This window comes from Oryctolagus cuniculus, chromosome 8 (genome assembly GCF_051225735.1).
Source record: "Oryctolagus cuniculus isolate XC-2025 breed Fujian yellow rabbit chromosome 8, ASM5122573v1, whole genome shotgun sequence".
Classification (NCBI taxonomy): domain Eukaryota; kingdom Metazoa; phylum Chordata; class Mammalia; order Lagomorpha; family Leporidae; genus Oryctolagus; species Oryctolagus cuniculus.
This window is the reverse complement of record NC_142874.1, coordinates 12,532,890-12,546,300: the sequence shown is the minus strand read 5'-3', so window position 1 is coordinate 12,546,300 and position 13,411 is coordinate 12,532,890. Positions and strand designations below refer to the sequence as shown.

The 13,411-nt window shown below is 44.5% G+C and overlaps 1 protein-coding gene across 2 annotated transcripts in view; it reads right to left on the bottom strand.

The window, feature by feature from the left end:
• KLHL2 (kelch like family member 2) overlaps nt 1-13,411 on the bottom strand; it is a 123,232-nt gene that overhangs the window by 38,713 nt on the left and 71,108 nt on the right. The gene's annotated exons all lie outside the window — the stretch shown is intronic.

Below are 13,411 nucleotides of genomic sequence, written 5' to 3'. Positions count from 1 at the left end.
TGATATCAAACTAAAAACATTAAAAAGAGCAGCCAAATTTACTATAGTGTTTTCAAAAGCTTCTATCACTTCTTTGTAACTCTTGTACTACCCAGGAGAAAGAGATTTAGTGAAAAACAGTTTGCTGACTTCAGCTTCTGACAACTGCTACCGAAAACTGGTAACAGAGAAGTAAATTCACCACAACTCAGTTAATGAAATATTCTAATGAATGGCCAAGAGACTACACACACACAAACACACGAGTGACATGCATATGTAATCTAATGGTGATTCTCAAACTTTATGCTGAGTGTGACAGTTCCCTTGTTGCCTTCCTACCATCCTGGCTTTCTGATTCTGGGGCTCAAGTAGCGCTACTGCTAAAAATAAAAACAGACCAGTGTTCCACAATGATAACAACATTCAGAACCATGAACAATCGTTACATATTTGTGTACATTTACACACCCACATTCATGGACATGTATCTAAAGCTGTCAGCTATGTTTGACCCAATTTATCGCTCAGAATGAGAGGAGAGTAGGTATGTGTTTAAGGAATCTCACACTGGGCCAGTACTTCACTGTTCTGGTGCAGGGAGTTGAACCACAGCTTGGGAACCTGCATCCCCTATCAGAGTACTGGTTCCTGGCTCCGATGCTTCTCATCCAGCTTCCTGCTACTGTGCCTGGGAAGACAGTGGATGATGGTCCAAGTGCTTGGGCTCCTGCCAACCAGCTGGGAGACGCAAGAATTCCTGGCTCCTAGCTTCATCTTGGCTCAGTCTCGGCTATTAAATGCATTTAGGGGAGTGACCCACCTCTTTTGGTCTGTGTGTGTGTCTATGTCCCTCTCTGTGTCATTCTGCTTTTCAAATAAAGAACTTTAAAAATCAAAGTTGGGGGCAGCATTGTGGCGTAGCGGGTTAAAGTACTGGCCTGCAGTGCTGGCATCCCACTGTTCAAGCACTGTTCGAAGTCCTGGCTGTTTCACTTCTGATCCAGCTCCCTGCTAATGCACCTGGGAAAGCAGCAGAGGATGGCCCAAGTGCTTGGGTCCCTGTACCCATGTGGGAGACCTGGAAGAAGTTCCTGGCTCCTGGCTCTGAACTGGCTCAGCTCCAGCCATTGTGGCCATTTGGGGAGTGAACCAGCAGATGGAAGACCGACCTCTCTCTGTGCCTGTCTGTCTGTCTGTCTCTCTGTTTCTATTTCTCTCTATAACTCTGCTTTTCAAACAAATATTTTTTTAAAAAAATCAATGATTGGGGCCAGCGCTGTGGTGTAGCAGGTAAAGCTGCTGCCTGCAGTGCTGACATCCCATCTGGGCGCCGGTTCGAGTCCTGGCTGCTCCACTTCCAATCCAGCTCTCTGCTATGGCCTGAGAAAGCGCTGGATGATGGTTCAGGTGCTTGGGCCACTGCACTCATGTGGGAGGCCTGGAAGAAGCTCCTGGCTCCTGGCTTCAGACTGGCCCAGCTTGGAACCAAGACCTCTCTCTCTCTCTTTCTCTACCTCTGCCTCTCCGTAACTCTGCCTTTCAAATAAATAAATAAATCTTTAAAAAAATCAATGAAAGTACTTATAACTAATTCTTTTCAATTAAAATAAAGCAATCTGTGGCCAGAGTTGCAGCATTGAATATAAAGCCATAATCTGTGATGTCAGCAACTCATATGGGTACCAGTTCAAGTCCTATCTGCTCCATTTCCAATCCAGCTCCTTGCTAATGGCCTGGAAAAGCAGTGCCACCCACGTGGGAGACCTGGAAGAAGCTCCTGGCTCCTGGCTTCAGCTTGGCCAAGTCCTGGTTGCAGTGGTCATTTGAGTATTGAACCTGTGGATGGAAGACAGATTTCACTCTCTCTAAATCTGTCTTCCAAATAAATAACATTTTTTTAAAGCAATCTTGTCAAGGAGAAATTTTTAGCTTTATGTTTGTTGAAGAAAAATTGTTGATTTCAAACTTTTAAGGAAAAAGGGAACTGTAAAAGCTGTTGTGGAAAGATATAAAGTACAAAACACATCTCTAAAAGGAATCTGTTGGCCTTCTCAAAAAGAAAAGCTTTGTGTGAGATGAGGCCACAAACTACGGTCAGCTTACATGAGACACCTCCCGTAAGCCACTTCTTCAGTACTACACACAGTACAACCTCCTGCTATGGTGTGAATATCACTTGGCCTCCCGACTCATGCAAGAGTTAACACTACAAAGTTTCATGCAAACAGTATTGAGTAGGTGGAACCTTAATCCAATTATAGCAACTAGAGGTGGGGCTTCTGGGGGAAATGATTAGATTAGATTAAGTCATTAGGGTGGGGCCCCCATGAATGAATATATACATATTATATATCTATATTTATTTATTTATTTATTTATAAGGAAACTGGTCCAGACCAGACAGACACACAGCACACACTCTTCTCTACTGCTATGTGATGCTCTGTGCCACCTCGGAACTCTGCCAGAAAGAACATCACCAGAGGCTGAACCAACAGGGCTGCCTGGTCTTGGACTATGACTCTCTAGAACTGTAAACCAAACTTTATAAGTACCCAGGGTGCCGGCGCCACAGGTGGAGGATTAGCCTAGTGAGCCGCAGCGCCGGCCCTGAATTCATTCTTATAGTTACGGTCTGACCTGGGCAAAAGAGAATGGAGATCATCACTTCACAGCTTTCTGGACATGATTACATCACTGACTCCTACTGAATACACTATCAACTGAATCTCAGTTTCTCTGGATTACTTTGCTTAATACAAACCCAACAGTAGTCACAACACTGAGGTGAGATCCTCTTCTTCTACACCAAGTGAATTCTTATTCAGCTTACTGTGAACAGCACACTGACAATAAATACGCACACATTAAAATGTACTTACAAAGTACTGACACCAAGTGTAATGCTCAAGTACAGCTCATCTGGAGTTTACCTAGGGGCTGGGTCACAAGTCCACAATCTTGCATCATGCACTCCTCTCCACTTTCACTAGCCTAGTTCTCACAATGTTACAATCTCTACTATTGCCTCCAATTCTTACATTCACATAGTGACAGAGCATTCTGCACATATATACTATCTAATACACATATGCATTCTTCCACCCATAAAAGACATTTCAAAAAGCTCAGGGAAATGGAATAAAAGATATGCTATTTTAGTATAAAAATCTTGAATCTATGTAGTTTTTTCATGAACATCTTTTGTTTTTTAAAGATTTATTCATTTGAAAGTCAGAATTAGAGAGAGAGAGGGAGATCTACCTGCTGGTTCGCTCCCCAAGTGGCCACAACAGCCAGGGCTTAGCCAAGAACCATGAGTTTCCTCCAGCTCTCTCACATAGGTGGCAGGGGCCCAACCACTTGGGCTGCTTTTCCTGGCCAACAGCAGGGAGCTGGACTGGAAGCGGAGCAAACAGGACCTGAACCAGCACCCATATGGGATGTTGCATTGCAAGCAGAGACTTCATCTGATATGCCACAATTCCAGTCCCTCGGGAACTTCTGTAAGATTTATTTATTTAACAGGCAGAGTTACAAGCTGAGAGAGGTAGAGACAGAGAGACAGAGAGGTCTTCCATCCACTGGTTCACTCCCCAAATGGCCTCAATGGCTGGAGCTGAGCGGATCCAAAGCCAGGAGCCAGGAGTTTTTTCCAGGTCTCTCACATGGATGCAGGGGCCCAAGGACTTGGTCCATCCTCTGCTACTTTCCTAGGTGCATTAGCAGGGAGCTGGATCAGAAGTAGAGCAGCCGGGACTCGAGCCAGCACCCATATGGGATGCTGGCACTGCAGGCCAGGGCTTTAATCCACTGCGCCACAGCGATGGCCCACGTCATAAACTTTTTAAAGAGGCACCTTCATACCATGAATATCAAAAGTTTCCTGTACCAAAAGAAACCTATCTTTGAATTACATTTTCTTTTCTTTTTTTTAGTGGCCATTTTAAAACTTTTATTTAATAAATATAAATTTCCAAAGTACAGTTTATGGATTACAATGGCTTCCCCACCCAATAACTTCCCTCCCACCCGCAACCCTCCCATCTTCCACTCCCTCTCCCATTCCATTCATATCAAGATTCATTTTCAATTATCTTTATATACAGAAGATCAATTTAGTATATACTAAGTAAAGATTTCAACAGTTTGCACTCACACAGAAACACAAAGTGTAAAATACTGTTTGAGTACTAGTTATAGCATTACTTCACATTGGACAACACATTAAGGACAGAGATCCTACATGAGGAGTAAGTGCACAGTGACTGCTATTGCTGACTTAACAAAGTGACACTCTTGTTTATGGCGTCAGTAATCACCCTAGGCTCTAGTCATGAGTTGCCAAGGCTATGGAGGCCTTTTGAGTTCGCTGACTTCGATCTTACTTAGACAAGGTCATAGTCAAAGTGGAAGTTCTCTCCTCCCTTCAGAGAAAGGTACCTCCTTCTTTGATGGCCCGTTCTTTCCACTTGGGATCTCACTCGCAGAGATTTTTTTTTTTTTTTTCCAGAGTGTCTTGGCTTTCCATGCCTAAAATACTCTCATGGGCTTTTTAGCCAGATCTGAATGCCTTAAGGGCTGATTGTGAGGCTAGAGTGCTGTTTAGGACATCTGCCATTCTATGAGTCTGCTGTGTATCCCGCTTCCCATGTTGGATTGTTCTCTCCTTCTTAATTCTATCAGTTATCAGTTAGTATTTGCAGACACTAGTATTGTTTATGTGATCTCTTTGACTCTTAGACCTATCATTATGGTCAATCGTGAACTGAAATTGATCACTTGGACTAGTGAGATGGCATTGGTACATGCCACCTTGATGGGATTGAACTGGAATCCCTGGCACGTTTCTAACTCTACTGTTTGGAGCAAGTCTGATTGAGCATTTTCCATGAACTTTTTGAAGTACTCTCATGCATACACTTGTGTAGGCATGTCCAAGGAGTCTCCCTCACTATCCATAGTAGCTGAATTTTCCTGCTGGCTTCCCTCCAGCAAACACAACAGCATATCAAAAAATGAAAAAGGGGCCAGCATGTGGCACAGTGAGTGAAGTCACCACTTGCAATACCGCTGACCTACGCTGGAGCACTAGTTTAAGCCCCAGATGCTCCATTTCAAAACCACCTTCCTGTTAATCTGCCTGGGAAAGCAGCAGCAGATGGCCCAGTCCTTGGGTCCCTGCCACCCACATCAGGGATACAGAACTAGCCCTGGCTGTGGCAGCCACTTGGGGAGTGAACCAGTGAATGGAAAATCTGTCTCTCCCTCTCTTTGTGTAACTCTGCCTTTCAAATAAATAAAATAGACCTTAAAAAAAAAGGAAGAAAATAAAAGGATAATCCCTAGTATTTGCTACATCGAGTGAACAGGATTCTTTTTTCTTTTATTTATTTATTTACTTACTTATTTGACAGGTTTTTTATTTGACATGTGGAGTTACAGACAGTGAGAGAGAGAGACAAAGAAAAAGGTCTTCCTTTCGTTGGCTCACCCCCCAAATGGCTGCCACGGCCAGAACTGTGCCAATGCAAAGCCAGGAGCCAGGTGCTTCTCCTGGTCTCCCGTGGGGTGCAGGGCCCAAGCACTTGGGCCATCCTCCACTGCACTCCCAGGCCACAGCAGAGAGCTGGACTGGAAGAAGAGCAACCGGGACTAGAACCCGGCGCCCATACGGGATGCCAGCGCCGCAGGCGGAGGATTAACCAAGTGCGCCATGGCACCAGCCCCAGAGTGAACAGGATTCTTCAGGTCAGGGCTTTCATCTCAAATTAAGTCTAATGAAATCAACAATATAAGTCCAAAATCTTACTTATTCTATTTTGTGCCCTGCAGTAATGCACAAAGTACTCCACTGATTGGATTTCTAAATACCAAGCACCTTTTCATCAAAACGAGACGCCATGAGGGGTCTCTCTAATTTCTCTATATTCCACCTAACGCAGAGTCCTGTCTGAGAAGCAAGGCCCAGAACACAGATGACAATAGTATCTTATTTTGTTTTAAAGCATATTTGCGGCCGGCGCCGCAGCTCAATAGGCTAATCCTCCGCTTTGCGGCGCCGGCACGCCGGGTTCTAGTCCCGGTTGGGGCGCCGTATTCTGTCCTGGTTGCCCCACTTCCAGGCCAGCTCTCTGCTGTGGCCAGGGAGTGCAGTGGAGGATGGCCCAAGTGTTTGGGCCCTGCACCCCATGGGAGACCAGGAGAAGCACCTGACTCCTGCCATCGGATCAGTGCGGTGCGCCGGCCGCGGCGGCCATCGGGGGGTGAACCAATGGCAAAAGGAAGACCTTTCTCTCTGTCTCTCTCTCACTGTCCACTCTGCCTGTCCAAAAAAAAAAAAGCATATTTGCTTATTTTGAAAGAGTTACAGAGAGAGACAGTGATCTTCCACCTGCTGGTTTACTCTCCAGATGGCTACAATGGCAGGCATTGGGCCAGGCTGAAGCCAGGAGCTTCTTCTAGGTCTCCTACGTGGGTGGCAGGGCCTCAAACACTTGGGCCATCTTCCGCTGCTTTCCCAGGCCACAGCAGAGAGCTGGATGGAAGCACAATAGCCAGGACACAGACCGGTGCTCATATGTGTCAAAGGCAGTGGCTTTACCCACTACAACACAGCATCGGTCCCTGACAATAGTATTTTGGGTTCACCAGCAGCTCATTTCTGATAGAAAAAGTATTTCTTTAAAATAAAAAAAATTAAAAAAAATGGGGCCGGCATTGTGGCACGGCGAGTTAACACCCTGGCTGAAGCACCAGCATTCCATATGGACACCGTTCTAGTCCCGGCTGCTCTCTTCCCATCCAGCTCTCTAACATGGCCTGGGAAAGCAGGTCTCCATGTGGGAGACCCAGAAGAAGCTCCTGGCTCCTGGCTCCGGATCGGCCAGCCGTTGCGCCAATTGGGAAGTGAACCATCGGATGAAAGACGTCTCTCTCTCTCTGTGTAACTCTGACTTTCAAATAAATAAAAATCTTTAAAATAAAATAAAATTTAAAAATAGCAACCTGTGTTCTTCCCTTTCCTCATTAGTAAAATGAATACATTGCAGACATAACTGTTAATGTTCCCTACACGACTTAACACTGATTTTTTTATTCAAAATACTATTAATCTCTCTGGGAGAAAATTCACAGCTCACTAGCAGTTCTAGTAACACAGACAGTTTTGGTGAAACCCATCTCAGCTAGAAAAACTATCAACAAAGCAGGGCAGAGACTACATGTCGTTTATTAAAACATAAATCGGGACCACAATGAGTACAGACCATAAAAATGATTAATTCTTTTAAGAAGTACCATTTAAGTTGGCATGAATTCAGTGAAGAAGTGCTGTACCTTCACATTTTCCAAAGAAGAATCCTCTGTATCAGGAAATTAACATTTCAATAGACCCTCCAGCAATCAGAATCTATTTTTGAAGTATGCATACTGCATAGATGAGGTTGGTAATACCATTATTATAACCACTCACTCAGTACGAGTTGCTTTCAACAGGCCGGCGTTTTGTGGGCTTATTCTGACAGGTGTCTGTCTACCATAAGCAGCGACTCCTAGCCAAATTATGGGGGCGAGGGGACGGGATGACATTTTTGTTTTCCCGAAGATGTTTTCAGAATTTGTTTAATAAAGAATAAAGCATAATGGAAACATACCTAGTTTGAGTGTTAAGTTCACTATTACTGGAGAAGGACCCCCCCCCACCCCAGTAAGCAGGAGTTAACTCCTACTGAGCCTCACATGTATCACCCACAGCACTTTGGACAATGCCACACACAAAGAGGGTGGCTTTGGACCGAACAACCATTTGTTGAACAGCTAAAGGTGGCTGGGAGAACTGGGGTCAGAGAGCACAGATTTATAAAGAAATACAAGAGAACGAGGGGGCCGAATATGGCAAGCACAAAGGTTGAAAACACTGGAGTTCCAAATACCAAAACATGTCCTGGAATTGTGATCGAAGGTGCCAAGTGTGCTTATGGAAGAAAGATGACAACTACAAATCTATCAAGAGGGAGCCTCTAGGGAGCCAAGAAAACCGATTTTGAAATTGCTGATGGCAGGAGAAACAAAGTATAGATGGAAAAGATAATCTAAATGTCAAAGACAGAAGCACAGATGAGACCAAAAGAAGAGGCTGCAAGAGAGAAAGCCACAGCTTGTTGCTCCATCTGCAGTCCAGCTCCCTGCTAATGGCCTGGGAAAGCAGCAGAGGATGGCCCAAGTGCTTGGGCCCCTGTGCCCACCGGACTGGCTTCAGATTGGCCCAGCTCTGGCCGCTGGGGCCATGTGGGAAGTGAACCAGAGAATGGACAATCTCCCGCTCTCTAACTTGCCCTTCAAATAAATAAGTAAATCTTTAAAAAAAAAATAAATAAATAAAAGAAAATTATGCTGCAAGCTTCCCCAAAGGTTAGCTAGAACTAGAATTCAGTAGTTTCTCAAATTTCCATTATGGAAAAAAGTGAGGCATTGGAATGATTAAGAATCTGAAACTATTTTTTTCCCTTAAATTGGTTTGAAATTCTTGAAACTCAACCATCAGCAACTCTTGGTTACCAGCGAGGAATGTTAAACAAAATTCGTATTTCGAGTTATAATTAAAACCTAATCTCCAAAAGAATCTGAACTGATGATGAGTTCAATTTTTATCTCCTCTATACTCATATTTTTTGCACCCTGGGAGGTGGCAAAGGATGGGTAATTGCTTGGGCCCCTGTCACCCACGTGGGAGACCCGAATGGAGTTTTCAGCTCCCGGCTTTGGTGGGGCTAAGCTCAGGCTGTGTAGACATTTGAGAAGTGAACCAATAGTTCAATAGATCAATCAGCTGATCAACCTGTCTTCTCCACCTGCCTTTCAAATAAGTGAAAATAAACATTTAAAATGTAAAGCAAAAAGAGCAGCACACAGATTTTTCAGCTAAGAAAACCATCACTCAGGAGCGAACAAAGGCCGACCACTGTCAAGGTGACCACGCTTCGGCACATGGAGACGTAAGCTGGTTGGTCGCCCTCGGTTGTCACCAGCTGTCTGCTCTCTGCGTGGAGAGAGGGAAGCGTGTGGATCACTGGGTCAGGCTCTGACACATCAGCAAGCCCTCCCCTGCTTGGACTCTGCCCTCCCCATCTGGCTTCTCAGGCTTCTACTCTCCCTAGAGATGTTGGTTTTAAAATAATTATTTATTTATTTGAAAGGCAGAGATCTTGCATGCACTGGTTCACTCCCCATCTGCATACAACAACCAGGGCTGGTTCAGACTGAAGCCAGAAGCCCAGATTTTAATCTGGGCCTTCCGTGCGGGGGTGGGGAGTGGGCAGGGACCCAACAACTTGAACCATCGCCTACTGCCTCCCTAGGTGTGCAATAGCAGGAACAGAGCTGGAACTTAACCCCAGACACTCTGACATGGGATGTGGGTGTCCTAAGTGACAAATGTCCATCCTATTTATAATATTAAAATTAAGCATGAATTCACTGAAAACATTTCCATAGAAAACTTTAATTCTTTCATATCTGTACAATTTAATTTGACTTATAATAGTGAATACTGGAAGACTCATTTCTAAGCTGCAAGAGAAAGCAATGAAGTAGATTCTATGTCTAGAATATCCAGTGAGCCTTCAAAGATGAGGAGTAAGTACTCTAGGTTCTGAAGCACAGTCACCCCGTGGACCAAAAACCACCCAGAGCGGTGGGCATCTGGCCTGGTGGTTAAGGTGCCCACATCTGCAATGCCAGTGCCTGGATGCAATCCCAGGCTCCAGCTCCTCACCCTAGCTTCCTGCTAATGCAGAACCGGGTAGGCAGCAGTGATGGTGCAAACCGCTGCGTCCCTGCCATCCGCACAGGAAACTGTCCTGGCCCTTGCACGCACTTGAGAGTGAACCGTGGATGTGAGCGCGCGTTCTCTTCTTGTCTCTCTCCCTTCTCTCTCTCCCTCATCTCTTTGCCTCTCAAACAAGAATGGAGGGAGGGAGAAGGGATGGCCGGAAAGGGGGACGGGGTGAAGAGCAAACTCACGTACTCCGGGTTCTTTGCTCACGTTACGTTTCTCTCCCTCAGCTCTTTTCCTCTCTCCCTTCCAATGCACCTATGAGGGTATTTTGAAAAGTTTGTGGGAAATAGAATGGAAAAATACATTTATTTTGGTATGACAAATGTTGAAACCCATGCAAAAGCACGGAATGTTGAAACCTTAGCTGAAACCATACCGTGTATCAACTCTTCTACTGCTCTGTTTCTTCCTTCCCATCTGTCCTTCTTTCCTTTCTTACCTAGCTAAGTCAGTCACAGGCCCACGACGGCGACAGGATCACAACAGTGATACTAACTCTCACTGCTGCTGCCTGCCTTCCTTCTCTCAGATCTTCTCATACGCTACATGACCTGACTTGTCAGTAATTTAGGAGTCTGGGTATATTTTCTGGATATTTTTCATACATAAAGAGCACAAAGATAAACAAGTTTAAAAATAAATATTTTGTTTCTTGCAGAAAAAGAGCTACACAGGACTTCCTGTCAGGACTCCTTGCCCCTCATCTCTTGTCTACCTAAGATACAAATAACAATCAGATATTTTCACTATGAAGAACAACTGTTTCTCAGGATTATTCTGGATCATTTATTTTAGAAAGTTTGTCACAATGAGTTATCAACAAACCAAAAAATTGAAATATTCATGCTTTCATTATGAGATTTGTCTTTGTAATTATATTTGTTTAAAAATGTAAGAATGAGGCCGGCGCTGTGGCTCAATAGGCTAATCCTCCACCTTGTGGCGCCGGCACACCGGGTTCTAGTCCCGGTTGGGGTGCCGGATTCTGTCCCGGTTGCCCCTCTTCCAGGCCAGCTCTCTGCTGTGGCCCGGGAGTGCAGTGGAGGATGGCCCAAGTCCTTGGGCCCTGAACCTCCATGGGAGACCAGGAGAAGCACCTGGCTCCTGCCTTCAGATCAGCATGGTGCGCCGGCCACGGCGGCCATTGGAAGGTGAACCAATGGCAAAAAGGAAGACCTTTCTCTGTCTCTCTCTCTCACTGTCCACTCTGCCTGTCAAAAAAAAAAAAAAAAAAAAAAGTAAGAATGAAACATACAGATAAAATAACTGCTTCAAAATAACAAAAGTTTGTAAAAATTCATCAGGTTGTGACTTAACGATTTGTGTGTTTTTCTATATGTATATCAGATTTCATTAAAAAGTCTACAGATTAAAAAAAGAGGAAGGGGAAATATAAAGGGTTTCAGATGAAACGAGGTTATCCACAAGTTGACAACTATTCAAACAGGTGAGTACTGTTCCATTTGTGTATATGTTTCTAACTTTTCATAATTAAAGATATTTTAAATGCTATTTATAAATCCAAGAAACTCAAGCAAATACCAGATTCAGAAGCATGGTTATGAACGTGGGAAGTGCTTGAACCCCTGCTACCCATATGGGAGACCTCAGACGAAGCTCCTGGCTTTGGCCTGGCCCAGCCCCAGCTGTTGTAACCATTTGGCATGGAAGATGATCTCCGTCTCTCCACTTCATGCTATATAGCTCTGCTTTTCAAATAAAGAAAAAATTTTTAACAGTAAAATAAAATATAGTACACTAAAAATTTAAAAATCAGTATTTATATTTTTATGAAAGTGACAAGAATTTGTATTTTTAAAGAAATGTATTTATTTATCTGAAAGGCAGAGAGAGAGACAGAAAGAGAGAGAGATCTTCCATCTACTGATTCACTCCCCAAATGGCCAGAAACTTCATCTGGATCTCCTACGTGGGTGACAGTCACTAAAGCACTTGGGCCATCTTCTGCTGCTTTCCCTGGCACGTTATCAGGGAGCTGGATTGAAACTAGAGCAGTCGGGACTCAAACTGGCACTACAACATCGGAAGTTGGGGTCGCAAGCAGCACCTTAACTTACTGTGCCTCAATGCCGGCCTTGCCAGTAAATTTCCCACCAAAACAAAAAAACAAAAAAACAAAAACAACTGTTGGCATAATTATAATATACAACCTGCACACTAATATCTGGAGTTCTAATTCTGGTAGGAAAATTTTCATGTTTTGTAGTACAATGTAATAAATTTAAGATTCTCAAATAGAAGAGAAATCAAATCTAACTCCTGAAAACACAGTAAATGAGTTGTTTCTGATATAAGAAAAACCATGAGTTCATGTGAATTCTGGGTATCTGTTGCATTAATCCTCAGTAACCCCAACCCACCCCAAAGTCAGGAATCTTTACCACTGTGGAGACAATTAACAACCTAGCAACTATATAATGTTGATGGTTGCTTCATACAGGAAAAAACTGCCCAAAATATACGACCCTCCTTAGTTTTCCTAATATACATAACTTAGAAGAGGCACATTATGGTTAGAATTTAGTGGAGTTTAGCTTTAGAAGGAATATTTCCACTTGGCTGAAGAACAGAATTGGCCATATTAGAGCATATCAATGAATTCACATTTATCTTTTTTTTAAAATTTTTTTGACAGGCAGAGTGGACAGTGAGAGAGAGAGACACAGAGAAAGGTCTTCCTTTGCCGTTGGTTCACCTTCCAATGGCGGCTGCAGCCGGCGCACCGCGCTGATCCGATGGCAGGAGCCAGGTGCTTCTCCTGGTCTCCCATGGGGTGCAGGGCCCAACCACTTGGGCCATCCTCCACTGCACTCCCGGGCCACAGCAGAGAGCTGGCCTGGAAGAGGGGCAACCGGGACAGAATCCGGCGCCCTGACCGGGACTAGAACCTGGTGTGCCGGCGCCGCTAGGTGGAGGATTAGCCTAGTGAGCCGCAGCGCCAGCCCACATTTATCTTTTAAAGGCTTTTTTTTTTTTTTTATTTACCTACTTCATTTGAAAGTCGGAGTTACACAGAGAGAGAAGAGGCAGAGAGAGAGAGAGAGAGGTCTTCCATTGGCTGGTTCACTCCCCAGTTGGCTGCAGTGGCTGGAGCTGTGCCGATCGGAAGCCAGGAGCCAGGAGCTTCCTCAAGGTCTCCCGTGTGGGTGCAGGGACTCAAGGACTTGGGCCATCCTTGTCTGCTTTCCCAGGCCACAGCAGAGAGTTGGATCGGAAGTGGAGTAGCCAGATCTCAAACCGGTGCCCACATGGGATGCCGGCACTGAAGGCGGCGGCTTCACCAGCTACACCACAGTGCCAGCCCTTAAATGCTTTCAAAATGCTTCAACTCACTCAAATGGATTACATGAACACTGTTATGTATCACAGCATTCCCAAATTACAGAAGGGCTGAGTTCTAAAAGCTCATCCACAATCAGCTTCCCTGAACTCAAATCACGCTTTCCCATGGAAACCACTTTATAAAGGGTAACTAGGCCACCAGATCACCCCACAGAAATCTACGGAATTCAAATTTATCAGACTTCTTGTGCCTTACTGAAGCATTGCGTCTTTGTCCCAACTAACCAC